Consider the following 27,105-nt stretch of genomic DNA (forward strand, 5'->3'; position numbering starts at 1 on the left):
TGGAATGGGGACGGACCCCTGAATTGCAAACTTGAAGGTAATTCCATTTGCAAGTTACATTTGTCCAAAACTAAATGAAACATGTGCTGTCTTATATTTGTCCTTACAACTTTGCATTGTGTTCCAGGAGATCTTGCTATTGGACAGGGTGGTGATTCGGTTTTTACTCTCAACATGCATGGAGAAGCTGAGGTCAGGGTTTTGCATCAATTTTGGTATGATGTAATAGCATGTGACCAAATGTAGTGATTATTTTAAGGTTTATATCAATTTGTAACTCTGGCCATACCTGCTCATGTCTTCCGCATGTCTTCGTACTACTTTTTATTGTTCTAATTCCTATTTTTTATATCTTGACAGTCAGTTCAACCTTACTCGACTTTTGATGGAGAGCCTGGCCATTTAGTCCCCTCAGCCTCTCACTTTGTCGTGAAAGTGATCTGTTCATGGTAGAGGGGAGAATGATATGGCCACTCTTTCCTTCATGGAGGACCATGCCTGCAGGGACTCAGCCCTGCTGTTGTACATGTCCTGTTGGGTGGAAGTCCTGAACTGCGACTGTCACACTGGGGACTCGCCCAGACCTGGACATCAGAGACACATCAGACTTGTATGTTTGAAAAGGGCTTGTTCTTTCAGTAGTATGGGGCTCACTGTGTCCTTGCTGAGTGATGTTTTTACGGCTTATTGTCTTGAAGCTTGAAGGGGGATCCATACTGTCGGAAAAGGACAAACAAAGTGTCCAGGACCTGGCTTCTGCTTGGGATCTCCCTTCCCTCACTGAAAACAACAGGATGGTGGCTTTTTGAGAAGCTGTTGATCCATGCTGTGAGTGAAAGATTGAGAAATGTCTGTCCAAACTAAGTCCCGATTCATGTTTGAGGGGTGATGTTTTGGTGATAAATGCACATTGCTAAGTTTCTATACGAATGTAACAAAATTAAAATGCTGCACTTTTTTTCTGATTAATTTGTGCCCACATTAAATAAATAAAAAGCGTTCAGTAAATTGCCATCACTTTCCATATGCCCATTTATTTTTCAAGAAGCATAAAATATAGTGAGTGGTCTGTAAGACTGCTCATCTGCAGGACAACAGTTGATTATTTGATTTTTTTTTTTTTTTTTTTTATTGTCATCACCAGCGGAATGAAGCATAATGTATTAATTGAATTATTCTTTAACTGTTTCACTTTTCAAACTTGCTTTTAGATAAAAACTGTGTTATGGGTTCTCCACTCTATTTTTACCATTTACAGGTAATAGGGCGCGTCATGAGGCAAATCAAGCAACTGAGACGGAGTTCTGAAGGAAACCCCAATGTGGACTCTTATGACCCAAAGACCTGACACAGTGGCCTTGCTCCTTCCTCACTATGCATCAAGGAGCATCAGCGCTGCGGTTCATTTCATTTTTCTTATTGTGATCACTTATCATGGTTTGGCTCTAATGTGAAGTTGATATGACAGATATTTTTCTAATTTCCACATAAAGGTAGTGCTGTCATTCTTTGTCTTACATATCACCTTGTCATGATCATGAATGGCTTCTGTAGAATCAGACTCTACTCATAGAGGACTCCGCAGTCTCTAATAGCTACAGTCTTTGCTTCTATCAAATCGCATGAGACTGTTACTTTGACATCTACAACCCCTGGCAATAATTATGGAATCACCGGCCTCGGAGGATGTTCATTCAGTTGTTTAATTTTGTAGAAAAAAAGCCAGATCACAAACATGACACAAAACTAAAGTCATTTCAATGGCAACTTCTGGCTTTAAGAAACAGTATAAGAAATCAAGAAAAAAAAATTGTGGCAGTCAGTAACGGTTACTTTTTTAGACCAAGCAGAGGGAAAAAAATATGGACTCACTCAATTCTGAGGAAAAAATTATGGAATCCACCTGTAAATTTTCATCCCCAAAACTAACACCTGCATCAAATCAGATCTGCTAGTTAGTCTGCATCTAAAAGGAGTGATCACACCTTGGAGAGCTGTTGCACCAAGTGGACTGACATGAATCATGGCTCCAAAACGAGAGATGTCAATTGAAACAAAGGAGGTAGGATTATCAAACTCTTAAAAGAGGGTAAATCACACGCAATGTTGCAAAAGATGTTGGTTGTTCACAGTCAGCTGTGTCTACACTCTGGACCAAATACAAACAACCTGGGAAGGTGTTAAAGGCAAAACATACTGGTAGACCCAAGGAAGACCATCAAAGCGTCAAGACAGAAAACTTAAAGCAATATGTCTCAAAAATCGAAAATGCAACAACAAAACAAAGAGGAACAAATGGGGGGGGAAACTGGAGTCCACATCTGTGACTGAACTGTAAGAACACCGCCTAAAGGAAATGGGATTTACATACAGAAAAGCTAAACGAAAGCCATCATTAAAACCTAAACAGAAAAAAAAACAAGGTTACAATGGGCTAAGGAAAGCAGTTGTGGACTGTGGATGACTGGATGAAAGTCACTTTAATTGATGAATCTCGAATCTGCATTGGCAAGGTGATGATGCTGACTGCCACAATTTTTTTTTTTCCTGATTTCCTATAGTGTTTCTTAAAGCCAGAAAGTTGCCATTTGAAATTACTTTAGTTTTGTGTTCATGTCTGTGATCTGCTTTTTTTCTACAAAATTAAACAACTGGATGAACATCCTCCGAGGCCGGTGATTCCATAATTTTTGCCAGGGGTTGTATAAACAGTAAGTTGCTGACTGTTTTGGGCTCGTGGTCAGACCTGTTAGCTTTCTTCACCTCCATAAAGAACTTGCTAACAGATGGTCAGGTAAAAAAACATTATTTTCAATGAGAAGTCTCACTTTTTAACGCAAGGTGATGCTCCACCTCCGTTTGTCATCAAAGCAGCGAGTATGATGAGCGAAAGCACATTTTCTGTTATAGTGTTAAAGGCCTTTCACAATGCCAATGCGTGTCAGGGTGGTTATATCCGTCATGGATCGTTATAACAACCATCATTTTCAACCATCATGTTTTTGACACTGCGCGACACTCTGCCAGGAGCGGAGCATTGTCGCTTGTTGTCAAGCCGCCACGTTCAAACTTCAACACAATCCAACCTTTTCACTGCTGCGTGCTGTGACATAGCTTTGCACTGTCAATAGAACTGAGGCATCAGGCCAGAAAACAGAAGACTACAGAGTGCAGAAATGTGTCACAGAAGTGTTAATTTATACACAGCAGCTTTATGAATGTTTTTTTTTTTCCCCTCAAGATTTTCTATTACTGTACATTTGAAAAGTAGGACGTTGAATCTCGACTGGACTGGATGCTTGACGCGACTCGCGTCAAGCACAATCCAGTCCAGTCGAGATTCAAGCTTCTCTCTATGGAAACCACCTGGACATCTGCGAGCCTTCACAGAAACTACATTTGAGTTTTAAAAACATTTATCACATTATAAACTAATTAAACTCATTTAAAATCATTTTCCAGTATTTCTTTAGAAATAATTGTTCCATCTGTAAATTTAAACCATAAACTAACTTGTTGTTTCAGATGCGGTGATTTCTTGATCAACATTATAAGGAACCTTGGACATTTATTTTTAGACAAAATAGCATGATAAATTAATGTGTACATTTTTAAGGCTGCCAGATTCATTCATTCATTCATATAGCAGGGGTGTGGGAACAAGTGGTTCGTGCGCTTGACTTCAGTGTGGAAGGTCCTGGTTCAAACCCTACCCCTACCACATTTCTCCATGTAATGTGGAGTTGCGTCAGGAACAGGAAGGGCATTTGGTGTAAAACCGGTGCCAAATAAACACACAAATCCACCTTTGATTTGCTGTGGCGACCCCCCGAGTGCAAAAAACAGAGCAGGCGAAGGGGACTTGCATGGATTCATTCATTCATATCTGCATTTCAACCAGGAAATAAAAGAGACTGTGATGCACAATAGGGGCAGGGCTTCTTCTACCTGTGCAAGTGTCTTTTTGACTGAACTTTGACTTCATGGATATGTTTAACCTCTTAAACCCCAGAGTCCCCAAATTTGGGGACTTGCCCTGTTTTGGAACATTTGAACACTTATAACTAACCAGTGCTGACACCAACATACACTTATTATACATCAAAAGGACAAGCAAGTCCCCCTCTTACAAACGTATCCACTTCAATCACATGTCAACTAACCACAGCTGAAACGCCAAGCAAATAAAGACATAAATCGGAATTCATTTGGGGGGGAAAAAACCCCCTCAGTTACTCCTACCAAGTATTATTTACTTTCCATTTTCTTGCATCCACAACATCCCCTAGGACCCTGTCTTTTAGCTGATCCAAACTTTTGCATTTTTGGCCTTGTACAAGCTGAGAATAAATCATAATGTGTGGGTATATGATTTTGTTGAAATAGGCTCTAGGGCTTAAGGGGTTAATGATTCATTCAGTTAATGTTAAATATAAAAGGAAACTGCTTTTTCAAATTATAAAATAGTTGCTCTTTAAAGAGCCTTTTGTTTTATTTGGAAGTGTAGCAGGAGATGACAGTTTTCAGAGTTTCCATCCAATGCAAGCTGATGTGGCCTTTCAGACTGAGCCTGACACGCTCGGTCTGAAAGGCCCTTTAGTCATGGTACCTGTTGATCAACTGCTACCAGCAACAAACATACACAGATGACATATTTTGAGTGTCCTCTGTTTTTGGAAAGCAAAATTTGGTCACCCTAATTAAAGCCCAGTAACATGTAGCTGTTTAAAATATAATCTTCATGCTGTTAGGTTGTAATAGCCTTATTTTTTCTGTGAGTCAGGGCAGTCATGTTGATGACATTGTGGGGCCAGCCCGCCACGCCGTACAGCTACTCAGCTCATCTGACAGACGAGGTACAAATCAAATCATGAGGTGAGTATTAAACTTTGATTAATCTACATATGGCTTATTTTTACCTGGACCTTGTAGATGTACTGATGATATATTTCTGAATGACATCTTGCAGACAACAGAGACGGGACAGATAAGCAGACCATCATCACTCCAGATGGAAATGACCAGGTGAAACAGAGTTCGTTATTTTGAAGGAAGCCTGATTTCAGGTGGCCAAGTGGTTAATGCGCTTGGTTTCAGTGCAGAAGGTTCCGGGTTCAAATCCCACCCTGCCACATTTCTCATGTAATGTGGAGTTGCGTCAGGAAGGGCATCCGGTTGTAAAACCTATGCCAATTCAACATGCAGATCCACCTTGGATTTGCTGTGGCGGACCCTGAGTGCAAAACAAGGGAGCAGCCGAAGGGACTTACTTTGATTTGTACAGGCCTAATTCAGTCTTTTACTTTTGCAGTTTGTAAGCTTCCTAACAATATTTCCCCTTTAAGTCTACATAATAAGCCCAGGAAGAATTCATCTGATGTTTTGTGTTTATTCAGTAAATGTGTGTATATATCAAAAGCCCGTTTCGAGGCTAATGTTTAATTTGTTCATGAAGTGAAAAAAAAAATCATAATGGGTCCTCTACATATGTAATTACAAATATAACGCAATGCTAAAATACCCTCGGCCATATGAGCATAAAAATAGGAAAATTACTGTGACCTTTTTGACCCCTTAAAATTGGTCAAGGTTAACCATCTTTGAACTTGTCTAATATTTGTGTCCCAAGAATGTTCCTGTGAATTGAAGACACTGGCAGTAACAGGACTGGACTTGTGATGAGCACAGACAGACCGACGGATGCAAGGACTATTCAATATACCCAATGGCCATATTTTTGGCCTTGGGTAAAACGGAACACCTTGTATATCACGCTTTCTTTTTCTTTATTTTGTATAGTCCTCTCCAGGTGGTGGCAGAGGAAAGAGGCGCTTTCCTTCAGCAAACCCTCTTCCTGCCAGGCGGTCCAAACCATTTGAGCTAGCTTTCTATTTGTTGCCAAACAATGTGACAAAACCCCAAAAGAGCAGGAGGAAAATAGTGCATCTGCAGGCAGGACTGGCCGTAGAACTGCTCATCTAAATGAGAGCACAACACGTGAAGAGGTAATAAACTTGCAGTAGCCGTGTTTCGAAGATCCATGGTGCTGGGGTATTTCGCTTGTGTGCATGCGCAGCTTCTGCGATACCTGGATGTAAATGTTGCGACCTGGGCAGTTTTTTTTTTTGCTGTCCAGGGGCTCGAACGTCTGTGTCGTCGCTATGCGACATTCTGCTACTGAAATGACTAATTACGCTTAAATTGGATAAATCTTTCGAATAGTAAAGCCCGGTCACACGGCACTAACGAAGGACACCGAAGCCAAAATGAAACAAGACATTGGACTTACTTGACTTCAGAGACATCGTTTACCGGTCGTCCAGCTGCCTTCCTGTAGCTGGCGCTTCATCCAGAATTTTCAATTGTTGAAAAATGTTAATGAATCCTGACGACACCCTCAATTTGTCTGTATTTCATTTTGCTTTCTGTCTTGATGGTTCCTCGTCGTTTGCATTGTTCCCGTACCGTCAACGTTCCATTTGACTGTCGTCCAACTTCGTCCATCCTCCCAAGTCCGATGTCTTGCACGAACCTTGACGATATCTTAATGGATGAATAAGTAAAGCTCCGATGAGCTGAACGTGACTCATCCATGGTTGGGACGAAAAGCGCCGTTTTCCTACAGAAACGAAAGCGGCAACAGCGTTTGATCAACTGCTTTAACTGTTTACGCGCGTTCCAGCTGTTTGCGGCTGGAACATGCATGTACACACGTTATTGTTGTGAAGACAAACCTGTAGTCAAGACAACCAGATCCTACACCTGCAGGTGCTGCGGACACGAGCACAGGACTGGCTGCGCTCGGCCTCAGACCCGCTGTCGGTTATGTCATCGTGAATGTTTCGTTTTGATTTCGTTTAAGCATCAAGGTCGACGTTCACTTTGGTTTTCTTTCGTTAGTTTCAGTTTTGTTTCATTCCTTTTTGCACTCTTTATTTGCAGGCTTTTCAGTGATGGGAAAAGTACAGGAACATTTGTCCATCTTTTCTCCACGATTTGTGACTTGACTTTTTTTTTTTTTTTTCCTTTGTTCAGCTGTCCCCAACTGTTCTGCATCTCACTGTAAATCAGACACAATGAAACAAAAACGTTCCGACAATGTTATGGATATAAATTCTTCAAGCAGCAACAAAGACCTTGATGATAACTTCATGCCTGTGGACATCATTGACTCTGAGGTTGTCGTGGTCGATAATACAGGTACTTTTCAAATTCAAGTTTCACTTTATTTATCCTTAGAATAGGAAATTTAGTGTGCAGCAGAATATTCAAGACGTACAAAAAAGCCACAATCAGACACCATCAGCATTGTACACACAAGACACTCAACAATAAAAACACTTCTTCCCTCCAAAACCAATGACAGAATCTTGTCAACATGGACAAGAACAAATAAATGATGTTGTATTGTCGGTGCACCACTAGAACACCATGCACAGCTGTAAACGTGAGACCTGTTTTATATCATACCAGTATTCTGTCCACTGAACACCCCTCTCCCATTGTTTAAAAAAAAAAAACCCTATAGAGTTACTTGGGCCATATTTTCATCTTTATCTTTAATAATAAGGATATGATTCCTTCTTTATGTTCTCTAATGTCATATACCAACACAGAGCAGAGTAGCTACCTAAACTCTGTAAGGGAGTTAGAGTATCTCGTCAATAGTTTTACATCCTCTTTGAAGACAACTTTGGATGCTGTAGCTCCTCTGAAAAAGAGAGCTTTAAATCAGAAGTGTCTGACTCCGTGGTATAACTCACAAACTCGTAGCTTAAAGCAGATAACCCGTAAGTTGGAGAGGAAATGGCGTCTCACTAATTTAGAAGATCTTCACTTAGCCTGGAAAAAGAGTTTGTTGCTCTATAAAAAAGCCCTCCGTAAAGCTAGGACATCTTTCTACTCATCACTAATTGAAGAAAATAAGAATAACCTCAGCTTTCTTTTCAGCACTGTAGCCAGGCTGACAGAGTCAGAGCTCTATTGAGCTGAGTATTCCATTAACTTTAACTAGTAATGACTTCATGACTTTCTTTGCTAACAACATTTTGACTATTAGAGAAAAAATTACTCATAACCATCCCAAAGATGTATCGTTATCTTTGGCTACTTTCAGTGATGCCGGTATTTGGTTAGACTCTTTCTCTCCGATTGTTCTGTCTGAGTTATTTTCATTAGTTACTTCATCCAAACCATCAACATGTTTATTAGACCCCATTCCTGCCAGGCTGCTCAAGGAAGTCCTACCATTATTTAATGCTTCAATCTTAATATGATCAATCTATCTTTGTTAGTTGGTTATGTACCACAGGCCTTTAAGGTGGCAGTAATTAAACCATTACTTAAAAAGCCATCACTTGACCCAGCTATCTTAGCTAATTATAGGCCAATCTCCAACCTTCCTTTTCTCTCAAAGATTCTTGAGAGGGTAGTTGTAAAACAGCTAACTGATCACCTGCAGAGGAATGGTCTATTTGAAGAGTTTCAGTCAGGTTTTAGAATTCATCATAGTACAGAAACAGCATTAGTGAAGGTTACAAATGATCTTCTTATGGCTTCGGACAGTGGACTTATCTCTGTGCTTGTTCTGTTGGACCTCAGTGCTGCTTTTGATACTGTTGACCATAAAATTTTATTACAGAGATTAGAGCATGCCATAGGTATTAAAGGCACTGCGCTGCGGTGGTTTGAATCATATTTGTCTAATAGATTACAGTTTGTTCATGTAAATGGGGAATCTTCTTCACAGACTAAAGTTAATTATGGAGTTCCACAAGGTTCTGTGCTAGGACCAATTTTATTCACTTTATACATGCTTCCCTTAGGCAGTATTATTAGACGGTATTGCTTAAATTTTCATTGTTACGCAGATGATACCCAGCTTTATCTATCCATGAAGCCCAGAGGATACACACCAATTAGCTAAACTGCAGGATTGTCTTACAGACATAAAGACATGGATGACCTCTAATTTCCTGCTTTTAAACTCAGATAAAACTGAAGTTATTGTACTTGGCCCCACAAATCTTAGAAGCATGGTGTCTAACCAGATCGTTACTCTGGATGGCATGTCCCTGATCTCTAGTAATACTGTGAGAAATCTTGGAGTCATTTTTTGATCAGGATATGTCATTCAAAGCGCATATTAAACAAATATGTAGGACTGCCTTTTTGCATTTACGCAATATCTCTAAAATCAGAAAGGTCTTGTCTCAGAGTGATGCTGAAAAACTAATTCATGCATTTATTTCCTCTAGGCTGGACTATTGTAATTCATTATTATCAGGTTGTCCTAAAAGTTCCCTAAAAAGCCTTCAGTTGGTTCAGAATGCTGCAGCTAGAGTACTGACGGGGACTAGCAGGAGAGAGCATATCTCACCCGTGTTGGCCTCTCTTCATTGGCTTCCTGTTAATTCTAGAATAGAATTTAAAATTCTTCTTCTTACTTATAAGGTTTTGAATAATCAGGTCCCATCTTATCTTAGGGACCTCGTAGTACCATATTACCCCATTAGAGCGCTTCGCTCTCAGACTGCGGGCTTACTTGTAGTTCCTAGGGTTTGTAAGAGTAGAATGGGAGGCAGAGCCTTCAGCTTTCAGGCTCCTCTCCTGTGGAACCAGCTCCCAATTCAGATCAGGGAGACAGATACCCTCTCTACTTTTAAGATTAGGCTTAAAACTTTCCTTTTCGCTAAGGCTTATAGTTAGGGCTGGATCGGGTGACCCTGGACCATCCCTTGGTTATGCTGCTTTAGACGTAGATTGTGGGGGGGTTCCCATGATGCACTGTTTCTTTCTCTTTTTGCTCTGTATGCATCACTCTGCATTTAATCATTAGTGATCGATCTCTGCCCCCCTTCACAGCATGTCTTTTTCCTGTTTTTTTCCCTCAGCCCCAACCAGTCTCAGCAGAAGACTGCCCCTCCCTGAGCCTGGTTCTGCTGGAGGTTTCTTCCTGTTAAAAGGGAGTTTTTCCTTCCCACTGTGGCTAAGTGCTTGCTCATAGGGGGTCGTTTTGACCGTTGGGGTTTTTCATAATTATTGTATGGCCTTGCCTTACAATATGGAGCGCCTTGGGGCAACTGTTTGTTGTGATTTGGTGCTATATAAGAAAAAAAGTTGGTTGGTTGGTAATATAACGGTGTGACAAATGTAAATTGTATTTTAAATGAAATGCAAGTGAAGCATCACTCACTTTCCGTAGTTTCATATCAACAGGCGAAACTAATGAATTTTATAAAAATCTCAAGAGCAGCACTGGATAATAATTTTACGTAATTATTGTATGGCCTTGCCTTACAATATAAGGCGCCTTGGGGCAACTGTTTGTTGTGATTTGGCGCTATATAAATAAAATTGATTGATTGATTGACAGCACAAAATGAGTAGACGGGTACAGTGATATTTCAAGGTTCCCAAAGTTTGCTCAGATTTTTTATTTTATTTTTTTTGTAATTGTGTGTGGTATGACATGACAGTCAACATTGGCAAAGAGAAAAGGATAAATGGAAGTTTTTATTTTTCATGCTGTTTTTGATTCTGTCCAGCATGAGGAAAAAAATATAGCTTGGAAACCAGCAGAACATCAGTCCTGATGGTCACTGAGGAGGAGGAATGGATTAGTCACCTTGCTTCACTCAGTTCCATTCAGATCCATAGAGAATGTGATAACAATGATGGGTAATGAATGAAGTTACTATGACAGTCTTCACACTGTTATTGCAGACATCACTATACAAATTTCAAAAGCCAAGATTGAAATAACTGTTGCAGGCAGTGTAGAAATTTTAAGTGACCACTACAGAGCTCTGCTTCATACATGATAATAGATTGATGACAGGATGCAGCTTTTATAGAGTGTCTCAGTGGTATTTATTTATTTACTGAATTATTAATTTTTATTTTTTGGATGCAATCCATGCTTCAGTTTTTGTTTTTTGTTTTTTCAGACAGTATTATATGGTATCTTGATCATGTATTAATAAGCATGAATGGATTCCCTCACGCATGTCATTTGGTCTTCAGGAGTCCTGATCTTTGCAGAAGCAAATGGAAATCCACTGGTGGCCACAGTCCCACTAATCCGCTAACCGCTGATTAGCAAAGCTAACTTTTTTTGTTAGTGGATTATCTTTTCAGATAATTTTGAAAATCATCAGCGAATTAATTAGCTTCCGCTAACTTTCAGTCTAACATTTCTTTGCTGGCAATATGAGTTAGACTGAAAGGTCAAAAACATTTGTAAACCCTAAAACCAAACATTAATTTCTGTCTGTTGGGTGTTTTGCAACAGCCAGGCTGCCATAAGAAACTCAGCTCTCTGCCCTCGCCCAGCAGAAGAGCATGGGCCGGCTGCCGGTGTGGCTGGAAAAATAAAAGTAATTTGCTTTTCAACATGCAGCAGCTCAGACAGTGGCAACTGGGGTAAATCGAAATGTCGTTTTCACTCATGGTTACACCATAACTCTTCACCAAACTAGCTTCATTCGTTGAACTATAAAAACACAACAAATATATAACACTAACAAGACTCTTAAACTAACATGTACTACAATAATAATAAACTCCTGAACCTGAACTTGCAGCAATGCATTATGATCAATAGTGTGTCTACTTTAAAAGACAGCGTGTACATGCAAACCATCAAAAATTTCCTCCAAGTACTTGCCGTTGTTGTTGCGGGGCTCCATGTTTGTTAGAAATGTACTTTCAAACGTCCGCCTGTGACGCATTCAAGGTGCATCGGAAAAAAATCATTGCAAGCAGGCAGCGAGCGATCCATCCGCGATTCAGCCCATCAAATGAATCGATGCACTCGCATCGTGCACGTTTATACTGATTCGTATCGATTAATCTCCACATCCCTAATCTACACTGCCACTGTTAAAGATAAATGAGATGTCGTTGCAGCAGCCGACAGGGTGTTTAAAGACATAAGTGCTGCATTGAATTTACTCAGAAGCCTCTACGGCGTTAAAAGTTTAAACTGGTTTATCAGTCGCTGACAGTGTGCCAAGTCAGTACTAAAAGTTAGTTAGCTGTAACTTTCACTATTTCTTTTAGGAGTTTATCGGTTTAGCGTTATAAAAGTTAACTGTTCAGTTAGCGGATTAGTGGTTATGGAAGCTAACTTTTCTGTTAGCTGTACCCAGCACTAAAGCTGAGTTGAGGTGTGACCTGATACAGGGTCTTGTGTTGGAATCTGATGAATTTTTCCAACAGTGTACAGGAATACGCTCTCTGAAAGGTCACTCAGGCATCTTTCGGACCAGTTGACACATCTAGTTGCTGTATTGTGTAACCTACAGAAAAGACTGCCCATTGAGAAATGCTGCCTAATCACAGATGGGTTGAGAAATGTCAAGAAAGCAATGAAAAGAAAAAAAAAATTTCCCAAGATTTATATTTTTTAATCAGCCATATTAGTAGAGTAGTTATCACCATGTGGACCCCAACCTGAAACTTTTGTCCACTTATTTTGTGCATTGCTAGCAAGCCATGCTGCTGTCTGTGCACAAAACACTCGGACAAGTGTTTTAGAGTTTGGGTTTTAGCCCTGCAACCCCAGTGAGGAATGAGAGGTGGAACTGTCGGCATAAAAATATTTCAACTGGCTTGTTTTAAATAATGGACCTGGTTAACAATTTGTGATTTGCCTGAAACTTTTGTTCAAATATTTTGTTCAGCACAGCTGGCAGTTATAGCCTTCTGAACAAAATATATTTGATCAAAAGTTGCAGAGAAGGGATTGTTTTTTTTTTTTAAGGATTCGGTCTCAGCTGGTTGTAAACTCGTGGATGTTAATCTCCAACTTTTGTCCAAATATTTTTCAGCATCAATAGCAGTTATTTCCCTCTGTGCACATAAACATTGGAACGCACGTTACACAGAAAGCTTTTAGATCAATCTCACTGCAACTGATTGTACGTATATTTGTAGTTGTCAATCTATAACTTTTGCAAAAAACTTTTTGGCACAGGTAGCAGTTATTTATCACCTTCCATACAAATAAATATTTGAACAAAAGTTGAAGAGAAACACAGTCTCACGAATACTGTGAACCTGGTAAAAATGGATAAATTCCACAAATCAGTTTTCAGATATATTTATTAAACAGGACTCTCAAAATACACATAATGTAAAATAGCTGTTTTCAATATTAACATGCAGCTGGAGGGACTGAGGTGGAGGAAGACTTCAGCATCATAAGTCAGACAATTTTGATGTTGAAGGAAACCTTTCAAGCTCATTTCATACACGTGTTCAGTCTGTGCAAAAATATATACAGACAAATCATAGCTTTGTATCTGCATTGATAAAAAGTCACCACTGAAGTGTTTATGACTGTGCTGACATCAAGACACAGTAAATTAAGGTCAGTGTTAAACAATACCTGAATGTCCTAAAATCCATCCATCTGGTATTATCAGTGACTGAACAACTACACATTCACACATCAGAGTCATCAACACTACTGTGTGTTATGTCTCAGTGCACATGGAACCCTGCGAGTGTTTGAACGTGATCTGCAGTGAACATACTAACACAAAGTCAGTCATGCTGCTTTAATGTCCAAATATGAACTAAGTCAAATAAATCCCTGCAGTACAACATTTGGTATTACCTTGATTAACTTTTAAAAAAGATTAGAGAGAGAATCGTTACCAGTTTTGCTGTATCTTAGCTTTCTGTAAACATCCATGAATTAAGGGTCAACAACTCAAAGAAAACTTTTTCTTAAAAAGCACTAGCTACTTTTGCCGGCTGGCTAGCGTTCCAGTGTCACAGACCAAACAGTCCCCCTAAAAATCGGTCCGCCCTGTCTTCGCTGCGCCTCCGTCACTTCAGAGCATCAGCAACGATTCACCAATTATCGCCTCGTTTCTGCTTAAAACAGCCTTGTTTCTGTTTAATCATTTAGGAGTCACTTTTAAAGAGGTTTTACTTTGTTATCTGATGGTTAATAATCCCATTATTCCCTTTGATCACTTTGGGTGTAGAGAGTCAGACTCAGAGAGTCAGTCTCAAACACATGCGCAGTGAAGGCAGGGCAGACAAATTTTTAGAGGGGACCGTTTGGTCGGCAACACCAGGAAACCTTGTTTAATATACAAGCTCTGTTAGAAAAGTATCGGACCTTTCTATTTTTTCAAAAACCTGAATCACGTGTGCTTGCATGAACTTTTTCACGCCTGTCGATTGCATCATTTTCTGGTAAGCAGCCTTTGTGTGAGGACATGTGTTGTGTGCTCGGCGGATTTTCATTGCAAGGAAAATGGCGGAAGGAGTGGAGCAGCGCCGCATCAAAGTTTGCCAGAAACTGGGTGACAGCCAGGTGGAAACCATTCGGATTATTCAGTCGGCTTTCAGTGATGATCCTTTGGGCATCACACAGATTAAGGAGCGGTACAACCGGTTTAAAGACGGCCGCACAACGGTGGAGGGCGAGCCGCGCTCCGGGCGGCCATCAACATGCTGAAATGACCAGATCATTCCAAAGTGAACGCTGTGGTGATGCGGGAATGTCGTGTGACTATCCGAGAAATTGCGGAAGAGGTGGACATCAGCACTTTTTCAGTACATTCCACTGTGACAGAAGATTTGGCCATGAAAAGAGTGGCGGTGAAATTCATGCTGCTGCCGACAGCAGAGCAAAAGCACCTCCGTGTTGAAGTCTCACAGGACATGCTGTGACATGCCCACCTCTTCCACAATTTGTCAGATAGTCACACGACTGAAAAGTCACCGAAAGCCATCTGAATAATCAGAATGGTTTCCACCTGGCTGTCGCCCAGTTTGTGGCTAAATGTCATGCGGCGCTGCTCCAGTTGTTCTGTCTTTTTCCTTGCAATGAAAATCCGCCGAGTGCACTACACATCCTCACACAAAGGCTGCTTACCAGAAAATGATGCAATCGACAGGTGTGAAAAAATTCAGGCATGCAAATGAAGGTTCAAGATTTGCTCATGCAAGCACACGTGATTCAAATCCATCAGGTTTTTGAAAAAATAAAAAGGTCCGATACTTTTCTAACAGACCTCATATACAGTGAGGAAAATAAGTATTTGAACACCCTGCGATTTTGCAAGTTCTCCCATGATGTGGGAGAACTTGATATGATTTTTTGATATGATATGACATATGATTTTTTTTTTATAATTTATTTGTATGTTACTGCTGCAAATAAATATTTGAACACCTGTGAAAATCAATGTTAATATTTGGTACAGTAGCCTTTGTTTGCAATTACAGAGGTCAAACGTTTCCTGTAGTTTTTCACCAGGTTTTCACACACTGCAGCAGGGATTTTGGTCCACTCCTCCGTACAGATCTTCTCTAGATCTTTCAGGTTTGGAGTTTCAGCTCCCTCCAAAGATTTTCTATTGAGTTCAGGTCTGGAGACTGGCCAGGTCACTCCAGGACCTTGAAATGCTTCTTACGGAGCCCCTCCTTAGTTGCACTGGCTGTGTGTTTGGGGTCATTTTCATGCTGGAAGACCCAGCCATGACCCATCTTCAATGCTCTTACTGAGGGAAGGAGGTTGTTTGCCAAAATCTCGCAATACATGACCCCATCCATCCTCCCTTCAATACGGTGCAGTCGTCCTGTTCCCTTTGCAGAAAAGCACCCCCAGAGTATGATGTTTCCACCCCCATGCTTCACGGTTGGGATGGTTTTCTTGGGGTTGTTCTCATCCTCTAAACATGGTAAGTGGAGTTGATTCCAAAAAGCTCTATTCTGGTCTCATCTGACCACATGACCTTCTCCCATGCCTCCTCTGGATCATCCAGATGGTCATTGGTGAACTTCAAACGGGCCTGGACATGTGCTGGCTTGAGCAGGGGGACCTTGCTGCCCTGCAGGATTTTAAACCATGACAGCATCATGTGTTACTAATGTAATCTTTGTGACTGTTGTCCCAGCTCTCTTCAGGTCATTGACCAGGTCCTCCTGTGTAGTTCTGAGCTTTCTCAGAATCATCCTTACCCCACAAAGTGAGATCTTGCATGGAATCCCAGACCGAGGGAGATTGACAGTCATCTTGTGTTTCTTCCACTTTCTAATAAATAATCATAACAGTTGTTGTCTTCTACCAAGCTGTTTGCCTGTTGCCCTGTAGTCCATCCCAGCCTTGTGCAGGTCTACAGTTTTGTCCCTGGTGTCCTTAGACACCTCTTTGGTCTTGGCTATGGTGGACAAGTTGGAGTGTGATTGATTGACTGTGTGAACAGGTGTCTTTTATACAGGTAACATGTTCAAACAGGTGCAGTTAATACAGGTAAAGAGTGCAGAATAAGAGGGCTTCTTAAAGAAAAATTAACAGGTCTGTGTGAGCCAGAATTCTTGCCGGTTGGTAGGGGGTCAAATACTTATTTGCAGCAGTAGCGTACAAATAATTTATTACAAAAATCATACAATGTGATTTCTTGATTTTTTTCTTTTAGATTATGTCTCTCACAGTAGACATGCACCTAAGACGAAAATTTCAGACCCCTCCATGATTTCTAAGTGGGAGAACTTGCAAAATCACAGGGTGTTCAAATACTTATTTTCCTCACTGTACGTGTGTGTTATAAAATATATGCCCCTAGACGCATAGAAAAACATAAAGCAACAACATCATCATGACATCATGTTGAGTAGCAGAGGTTAAAAATGCATGGACCATCAATACATACCTGAAATCAGACGGGAGCATGATGGTGGCTTCTTCCACACACACTGGTCATCGGTCACTGATGCAGCATGTCGGTCTGCCAGTTTCTCCAAAATGTGAGCAGCAGGAAACAATGGCAGCTATATGTTTACAGCCTCCATCGTTCCTGTAAAGACAAACAGGAAAAACAATAACATCAGGGTGGGAACCCCAGGGTGGGGCTATATCAGCGTGAATGTGATTTAATGGCCTTCATCAGACAGTGACTGCTGGTACTGTGGCCAGGCTGACCGCATACCCACCACCGTTCAAGCCAAAATCAATGACGTGTGTATATATAAACTATATCTATCACAGGAATGGGAAAATCTCGAATTGGAAATTTTCCATTTTATATCATTATGTTACATGTAAATCTGTACAGACTGATCTGAATGTTGTCAACACAACATGCAAAAATCATCAAAATGTCTCATTCTGGGTTACCATGACAACAATATTATCAAACACAAGAGAACTTCTGTGGCAGAAAGAGTACATATACAATCACATTTGGCATCTCCCTTAATATACAACACTGTATGCTAATATGCATGTAATATTAGATCATTGTCTGATATTGATTTTTGTTGTTGGTCGTGTATTTGTTCATATTTTCTTATACACAGCAAGTATTACAGTAATTATACTTACCCTGTGCACTCACCTGTGCAGCGGATACTGCAGTTGTGCACCAATATCACCCATCGCAGCCACACTGCTGCTGCTGTTGTATTGGAACAGTCCTTCAAAGAGTCGTACCATGCTGGAATAGGCCATAATGCAGTAATACAAAGGACTTGCCATTGTGGACAACAATTCTACGTTCTTTGTCTTCCCTTCCAGTAGGCCAATCTCGTCCGCTCGTCTCGTCCCTGCTTTCCGGAACCTGTGGTTGAAACATTACTGTCTTTTAACTACTCTCTGATGCTTTTAATCTTCCGTTTCTCGGCCTTTGCATTACCTGGACTATCTAAACATATACTCCAAATGTCATTGTGGTCTGTTATGGCCGGCCAGACTCGTTGCTAGGTAGGTGGAGCCTGTGCACAAGCGACCGACCGCAAGGCATCATGGATCTTCGAAACCGGCTATTATTGTCCATTGTAGTAGTTATTGATATTCTATATTTTATTCATTCTGTGTTGTCTTATTTGATTGAAAAATTCTGTCACTTTTTTGGAGAATATTTCACATGTACCCATTTTCTGTTCAGTTATGTGATGCCCTCAGAGTTTTATTCCCAAGGTTGGGGACGGTCACTGGTGGGTGGCTACTATACAAATCTTCAGGTAAGCCAACACAAGTGTGTTAATGTTGCTCTCTCATAAATAAAATGCACATATGCAGCAGCAAACTTCACATTATGCAGTTATGCAGTTCGGCCCTCTTCAGGTCGGTGGAGTGTCCTTGCCTCAAGTGGAGGAGTTTAAGTATCTCGGGGTCTTATTCACAAGTGAGGGACGGATGGAGCGTGAGATCGATAGACGGATCGGTGCAGCGTCTGCAGTGATGCGGTCGCTGTATCGGACCGTCGTGGTGAAGAGAGAGCTGAGTAGGGGGGCAAAGCTCTCGATTTACCGATCGATCTACGTTCCGATCCTCACCTATGGTCATGAGATTTGGCTCATGACCGAAAGAACGAGATCGCAGGTACAAGCAGCCGAGATGAGTTTCCTCCGCAGGGTGGCTGGGCGCTCCCTTAGAGATAGGGTGAGGAGCTCGGTCACTCGGGAGGAGCTTGGAGTCGAGCCGCTGCTCCTCCACGTCGAAAGGAGTCAGTTGAGGTGGCTCGGGCATCTTTTCCGGATGCCCCCTGGACGCCTCGCTGGAGAGGTGTTACGGGCACGTCCCATTGGGAGGAGGCCCCGGGGAAGACCCAGGACACGCTGGAAGGATTACATGAATGAAAATGAATGAATGAATGAATGAATGAATGAATGAATGAAAACTGTTTATTTCGAACATTTGATACAACAACAATTACAAGATAGATCAGTAAAGACAACAACAAAAAAGTTCCTACTGTGTACCCAACATGTCCGAAAAGGGGTAGGGTGAAGCATCAGCTTATTTATCCCTACCCCTTCTTCCCCACAACCAGTAATACCCTTTGCCACATATACACATAAATTCCTACACACCTAAACCGATATCAATATATATATATACATATATATACACACACATACATATACACATCAACATACACATATATACACATATACATATATACACATATATATACACAAACATAAATATACACCTACACATACCTACTTACATACAAAATACTATATATTTACAAGCCGAAGCAAACAACAAAAACACCCTAACCCTCATTACCCTTCCTCCTCCCTATACCCAGAAAAAACCATATTTTTGTACCGCTGTTTGAACTGGTTCATGCTTGGACATTGCTTGAGCCCCACTCCCAATCTGTTCCACATCCTCACCCCACAGACAGAAATACAGAAACCTTTTAATGTTGTTCGTGCCCACTGATGCTTTAAATTAAATTTCCCCCTCAGACTGTAATCCCCTGATCTGTTAAAAAACATATTTTTAATATTTGCTGGAAGTAAATTGTTTATTGCTTTATACACAATTTGTACTGTTTGAAAATGAACCAAGTCTGTGAATTTTAAGATTTTGGATTGTAAAAATAGTGGATTTGTATGATCTCTATAGCCAGTATTATGAACAATTCTTATAGCTCTTTTCTGCATTACTGACAGTGATTGTGTTGTACCTTTATAAGTATTACCCCATACCTCTGCACAGTACTGTAAATATGGTAAAACCAGTGAGCAGTAAAGAATGCGGAGTGAGTTGTGGTCCAGAATATGTTTCACTTTGTTTAGAACTGAAATGCTTCTTGACAGTTTACTTTGTATATGTTTTATATGAGTCTTCCAGTTTATCTTATCATCTATTATCACCCCCAGAAACTTATTTTCATGTACCCTTTCAATATCTACCCCCTCGACTTGTAACTGAACCTGTATATCTGTATTACAATAGCCAAATAACATGTATTTTGTTTTACTTAAGTTTAATGATAATTTATTTCTGTCAAACCATATTTTCAATTTTCCCATTTCTATACTGATCCTCCTCAGTAACTCCTGCAAATCCCCCCCTGAACAAAAAATGCTTGTGTCATCTGCAAATAATACTAATTTTAATATTTTGGAAACATTGACAATATCATTTATATAAATTAGAAACAGTTTTGGACCCAATACTGACCCCTGTGGGACGCCACAAGCATTGTCCAAGCATGATGATGTATATTCCCCCAACTTCACAAACTGTTTTCTGTTACTTAAGTAGCTTCTCACCCAGTGCAACACCAACCCCCTAATCCCATACTGTTCAAGTTTATTGATTAATATGTCATGATTAATTGTATCAAAAGCCTTTTTAAGATCTATAAATATTCCAACTGAATGTAATTTGTGGTCTATGGCGTTTGTAATCTCCTCAACTGATTCTATTAATGCAAGTGATGTTGAACTATGTGCTCTGAATCCATATTGACTATCAGTAAGTAATTTATGTTTATTTATGAATTTGTCTAATCTATTATTGAATAACTTTTCTAATAATTTGGAAAATTGTGGAAGCAAAGAAACAGGTCTATAATTTGTGAAGTGGTGTCTATCCCCAGTCTTATACAGCGGCACAACCTTAGCTATTTTCATTTGATTGGGAAATTTACCGGTTTGAAATGATAAGTTACAGATGTATGTTAATGGTTCTACAATCCATTCAATGACCTGTTTTACCACCACCATATCAATTTCATTTAAATCGGTAGATGTTTTATATTTACAATTATTCACAATGTCTATAATTTCATTTCCATCCACTGCTGTGAGGAACATTGAACAGGGATTTCTTTCTATGAGATTATTATCCCAATCCTCAGGTTGGGAATCGGGAATTTTTTCTGCCAAGCTTGGTCCAATATTTACAAAAAAATTATTAAAACCGTTGACTACCTCATCCTTATTTTCCTTCTTGACATTATTATCAATGAAATACTGAGGGTAACTCTGTTTTTTATTACCATTTTTGATAATGCTATTTAATATATCCCATATTCCTTTAATATTGTTTTTGTTATTATATAATATGTTACTATAATATTCCTTCCTACATACCCGTATAATATTAGTTAATCTATTTTTGTATTTCTTATATCTATTTTCTGCCTCTTTAGTCTTTAGTTTTATGAATTCTCTATACAGTGTATTTTTCTTATTACATGCATTTCGTAACCCTTTCGTCATCCATGGTCGAGCTTGGATTTTTTGTTTTCTGTAGTCTTGTTTAATTGGACAATTTTTATCATATAATGATGTAAATATTTGTAAAAAAGTTTCATATGCACTATCAACATCACTTTCACTGTATACCTTTTCCCAGTTTTGCTCCTGTAAATCCTTCTTTAGTGTGTTCATGTTTTCCTCTGTCCGCACTCGCCTGTATTTTATTTTCTCCTCTGGCTGATTCCGCCGATGGTTTCTATTATAAACGATGAAAACTGGTAGATGATCACTAATGTCATTGATTAATAATCCACTCACAGTGTTATTCTCAATATCATTGCTGAATATATTATCAATTAAGGTAGCACTATGGGATGTAATTCTGCTTGGCCTGGTGATTTTTGGATATAAACTCATACTGTACATTATACTGATAAATTCATCTGTTATTTTATGCTTATTTGGATTGAGCAGATCAATATTTAAGTCACCACAAATGAACACAGTTTTTTGATTAGTTTTTGAGAACATTTTTCCCATACAGTCAGTGAATGTTTCAATACTAGATCCTGGTGCTCTATATATACAGCTGACTAATACATTTTTGCTTTTTTCTTCACATATTTCAATAGTTATACATTCTAATAAGTTATCAATCACAGTTGTCATATTGTCTACTATTTTATAATCCATGTTCTTATCCACATACACAGCCACTCCTCCTCCACTCTTATTTTTTCTGTTTACACAATTAAATTCATATCCATCCAGTTCAAAATCCATTCCTTTATCTTCATTGATCCATGTTTCTGATATAGCAATTATGTTAAATATTTTTTTAAACTGACTTAAATATTCTTTAATGTTGTTAAAGTTTGCATATAGACTTCTGCTGTTGAAATGGATTATTGATAATTTGTTATCTGTTTTAATGATCCGATTAAACTGTTCATCTGTATAATAGCAACAACTGTCATTAATATTTGAGAAGAAATTATTGTCCGGGTCTATATCGTGCTCCAAGTCCAGTACATTGTGGTCTGTGTATTTAAATGTTCTCAGTTCTACTTTTCCATGATCAGCAATCCTTTGAGTTATATCCTTCTTGTCTCCAGATGTAGATGAATAGGTAGTAGATGAATAGGTTCCTCTGGTCTGTGTCATGGTGTTGTGATGTGTTTGTGTCCTCATACCTTATTGGTCATATTTGTCCAGATCCTCGCTTTAAGAAACACTATTGTTCATATTTGTCCAGCTCCTCGATGTTCCTTATTGCCATGACTTTTGCTTGTTCTGGTGATCCGTTCAGTTTGATGAATATTTTACAGTTTGAAGTCCATGTGTGCTGGATTTTTCCCTGTTTCTTCAAGAAGCGTGCTTTCCTGGCGATGTCGGCATTCCGTTTGGTGAGATGTTCATTGATGAATACGTTTGTCCCTTTCAGTTTTCTTCCTTGTTTTAACAGTGCTGTTTTGTGTTTTCTGTTGATGAATCTCATGATGACGGTTCGTTTATCACCGTCATTTCTCCGGGGCAGAGGGTGGCACGCTTCAATGTTATTTAAATCCATTTCTATACCTTTAGATAGGAGGAAATCAGCAACCTGTTTTTCCACAGAGCTGACCTCCTGTTCACTGGGCTCCCCTCCGCTCTCATCTGTTACCGCCCGTGCGTAGGACCGTGGTTTGATGTGAAGACCTGTGATGATGACGTCGTTAATTCTGGTGTACTGCTCCAATTCAGCCACTCTATTTTCCAGCTGCACCAGATGCCGGTCTTTCTCGGCATTCTGGAGCCGTAATGCCTTCACCTCCTCCACCAGATCCATGATTGATTTCTGTTGCTGCTTCACAACAGAAATCTCCTCTGATAAAAAGTCCAGAGATTTTTTAATATCGTCACCTTCCTCCGCTGTCAGAACCTTCTTAGGCCCCATGGTCGGCTTATGAGCAGCTTGTCGATCGCCGATGTTAACAGCCTGTGTTGTGGGATGGATCTGCAGTGCGCTGGTGCCGCGCGGCCTCGGTGTTTCCGCGCTGATGGATCCGCGGTGGCTGCACGAGGCCTCGGGGAAGCGGCACTCGTGACGCGCGGCTCTAATGACGCAGCGCGCGGCCTCAGTGAATTCACCACGTTGAGCGGGCCTCGGACGTTGTTGCTGTCCAGTCGCGGGGCCAAGTTGCCGGTTGAGGTGGTATTCCCACTGTCCGGGTTGGCAAACACCGGCGTGGCAGATGGCAACTACAAACACCACCTCTGAAAACTCAGGTACAAACTTTTTGCAGCTCGCTCTGACGACACGCAGCTCTGACTGACTGTGACTGACGCATGTTTCGGCTGGCTTGAGAACGCCTTGGGGTTCCCCCGGAGGAGCTGGGGGAGGTGTGTGTGGATCGGGAGGTCTGGGCAGCTTTGCTTGAGCTGCTGCCCCCGCAACCCGACTCTGGATAAAGCGGAAGAAAATGGATGGATGGATGGATCGTCATAATGGTGACATGACACTGTCATAACTGTTAGATGACGCAGTCATGAACGTGTCGTAAACATGTCAATGTCATAAACGTTTATGATTGCTGTCATTAAGTGTCATTCAGTTCTTGTAATGACAAGTTGACATTTTTTGTGTGATCTTGATTATGATAACTTGACTTTAATCAGAGTGACATGACCAGAAGTTGTCTTTGGCCTTTTTGGTCTTCGGTTGTATGCCAACTTGGCATTTTTGGGCAGCACGGTGGATTAGTGGTTATCACTGTTGCCTCACAGCAAAAAGGTCATGGGATTGATTACCACTTGTGGCCTTTCTGTGTGGAGCTTGCGTGTTCTCGTGTGTTTGTGTGGGTTTCCTCCAGGTGCTCCAGTTTCCTCTCACATTTAAAGACATGCAGGTTAGGTGAACTGGAAACTTCATAATTGTCCAGATCTCCCTTGTAAAAGAGGTCTTGATCTCAATGGGACTAAACTGGTTACATTTGTTTGTTTTTTTTAAGTAACTTCTTGAACGGTAACAGTCTAATTTTCCTCTCCTCTTTTGTGCAGGTGGATGGGGGAGCCGGCAGCTGTCTCTTGTGGCTCCTGATGAGAGTGGCTATACAGGAATAATGTTGAAGTCTGTAACTCGTTGGGGGAAAAATCTATTCATTGCCCCTATTCAAGAAGAACTCAGTACAAATCCTCTGCCACTAACTGATGAAGCATTCAGGAACATGCCAAAAGACACATGTCAGAAGTGTGAAGTAGCAGTTCCTCTTCCGCTCCTGACAGAACACATCAAGACTTGTAATGGCTTGGATGTTAGCAGTGACAGTACCCTGGACAATGTGGACACCAGTGAAACTAAAGAGAGAAAATGTAAGAATTAGTATTATATATAATTTAATCTGGGGTCTGTTAGAAAAGTATCGGACCTTTTTATTTTTTTCAAAAACCTGATGGATTTGAATCGTGTGCTTGCATGAGCCAACCTTGAACCTTCGTGCGCATGCGTGAACTTTTCACGCCTGTCGATTGCGTCATTTGCTTGTAAGCAGCCTTTGTGTGAGGATGGGTGGAGTCTCTCGTTTTTTCTTTGCAAGGAAATGGTGGAATGACTGGAGCAGCGCGACTACATCAAATTTTGCCAGAAACTGGGCGACAGCCAGGTGGAAACCATTTGGATTATTCAGAGGGCTTTCAGTGACGATCCTATGGGCATCACACAGATTAAGGAGCGGTGCAACCGGTTTAAAGACGTCCGCACAACGGTGGAGAGCGAGCTGCGCTCCAGGCAGCCATCAACATGCTGAAATGACCGGATCATTTCCAAAGTGAACGCTGTGGTGATGCGGGACTGTCGTGTGACTATCCGAGAAATCCGAGAAACAGACCTCGTATATAAAGTTGTGCATGTGTGTTTGCTATGCACAGCGGCAGTAACTGAGCAATCGACACCAAACTGGGGGCACCAAGGGGGAGGTCACTGTGGCCTTTAGGTTAAAAGGGTATGTGCGTGAACACACACACTGTCAGCCTTATATGTTAGATTACGACCCGCTCACTGGAGCCCTTATTTTCACAGTTCACGTGGTACTCAGGTCAGGTAGTAAGCATCACACTTTAATTACTGCGTAGTAGTGGCTGGCTAGGGGTAGCTATGTAGAAATTGTGGTGTCACCAGTGTGGAGGTTTGGAGCCAGGCTCCTACTGACGCGGCTGCGTGCTGCTTAGCAAGAACTTCTACATATCTCAGTGCTGTCGAAGACAAGCATGAGAGGAGAATGAGCCGACACACTGTGTAAGTCTGTGAGATAGAACTTTGAATATCATTATTTTCCAGATGTAGAGCATTTATATGTGGTCGCTTGCCACCCGTGGTTCATGGGAGACATGAAGGAGCCCTGAGACCTTTGTGTGCATCGAATGTGCTTTGCACCTCTGCAGGTTAACACCCGCTGCCGGACATAGTCAGATGTGTAATGGTAGCAGCTGCAGGTTTGGTGATTAAAACGGCCGCCATTTTTCTCTTTTTTTTCCTCTTTTCTGCAAATATATGTAATTATGTCTCCATATACATTTCCCAATGTGGACTCTTATGACCCAAAGACCTGACACAGTGGCCTTGCTCCTTCCTCAAGACGCAGCAGGGGGCATCAGCGCTGAGGTTCATTTTCGTTTATCTGTTCTTGAAGTGTTGAATCTGTAGTAAATATTATGGTTCATACATGGACAGTATCTATTACTGTCTGTAATAAAATCAAAAAGTACCAGTCTTTCTCATGCTTTTTTTTTTTTTTTTTTTAAATCCAGGTGCTTCTTCAGCGTATATGGCCTCGTGAGGAAGACAGCGACGATGACGACTGTTCTGTGGAAATCAGATGCCGGATGTCAAGCTATCTACATCAGTTCATAGCTAATGGTAGGTTCACTTGTCTTAATGGTTTGACTAATCTTCTACTCAACTGCTAATGCCATTGTTGGCTATTTATCCTGATGATGAACTTTTATCCATTTGAATCTACTCCGTAGCAACACCAGCTGAACTGACCAGCCTCGTCAAATTCTGGACTGGATGGGAGGTTCTCCCTCCAAGTCTCTCAGTGCAAGTCATCAATGGCAGCTATCCCACAGCTTCCACCTGCTTTGAGACCATTCGCATCCTAGGGCATTACAAGGATTACACATCCTTTAAAAATGACATCCTGTCCTGTATCTGCACTTGCCACACAGGATTTGGTCTTGTGTGATTGACATTTGGGTCTGTGTTTACACTCAGTAGTTCTGTAAAATGGTGACGTGTTGTTGAAACAATATTCCAAGTTATCAAAAGATGGGCTTACACTTCTTTTAATATCAGTGTTATACAGTTGAGGGTTCTTTGCTGCTTAAAATTGTGTTTAAAATGCACTGTATTTGAGTACTGATTATACTGAATGGAATGAAAATTTTCAAAAACATGAACATGTAAACTCAAAATCTGAATTCTTTCTGATTCTGTGTCAGGATGTGAGTTTTTGGCTGGTTTTGTTTTCATGCTTCTGCCACATTTCTGTTGTTTATAGGCTTACTTTCTTGCTGGGGTTTTTTTTTCCTGCTTGGGTTTATCTGTCCCTGTCTCTCCTGTTTCTTGGTGGTGGGCGTTGCCTCTCTCTGGCTACACCCTCATTCATGTGCATTCCACGCACACCTGCTCCCATCACCTGGGTGTATTTAAGCTCCTCATTTTGCCCTGCTCCCTCACCAGATTGATGCGCCCTGTGCCTTCTCTCAAGCTCTGTTTTTGTGTATTTTTGACCTGCTTGCCTCTCGTGTTTTGACCACCTGCCTGTATTATTGACCACGTCTAAGCCTGGTATTCCATGTACTTTTGCTCTTGTTGGACTGCCTTTTTCTGTACCAGACCCTGTTTATGACTTCAGTAAACTGTTTTTACATACAGAACTTTGTTGTCAAGTCAAGCATTTGTGTCCAGCCATTCTGTTTAACTAGACCTGATAGATCAATCTGGCCAATGATGGACGCAGCAGACTCTAGTCCTTTACAGCAAGCTGTATGTCATCATAGCAAGCCGCTAGCCCAACAAGAGGACCGGCTTGCCGCTCTAAGCACTGGCTTTAGGAAGCTAGATCAACGCCAAGACGCTTTCATGTCTTCCGT

At 40.8% G+C, this 27,105-nt stretch overlaps 2 long non-coding RNA genes across 2 annotated transcripts; both read left to right on the forward strand.

Moving 5' to 3' along the window:
- Positions 1-554: 554 nt before the first annotated feature.
- On the forward strand, positions 555-5,027 carry LOC117522195. Its single transcript, XR_004564163.1, has 5 exons — positions 555-610; positions 699-828; positions 1,259-1,400; positions 4,784-4,856; positions 4,970-5,027. It is a non-coding gene; the product is annotated as an uncharacterized LOC117522195 (long non-coding RNA).
- A 777-nt stretch (positions 5,028-5,804) lies between these two features.
- Positions 5,805-26,843, forward strand: LOC117522194. The gene is made up of 5 exons (XR_004564162.1): positions 5,805-6,005; positions 17,913-17,988; positions 24,013-24,324; positions 25,759-25,867; positions 25,978-26,843. It is a non-coding gene; the product is annotated as an uncharacterized LOC117522194 (long non-coding RNA).
- The last annotated feature ends 262 nt before the right edge of the window (positions 26,844-27,105 follow it).

The sequence above is a fragment of the Thalassophryne amazonica genome, chromosome 12 (assembly GCF_902500255.1).
Source record: "Thalassophryne amazonica chromosome 12, fThaAma1.1, whole genome shotgun sequence".
In the NCBI taxonomy this organism is placed as follows: Eukaryota; Metazoa; Chordata; class Actinopteri; order Batrachoidiformes; family Batrachoididae; genus Thalassophryne; species Thalassophryne amazonica.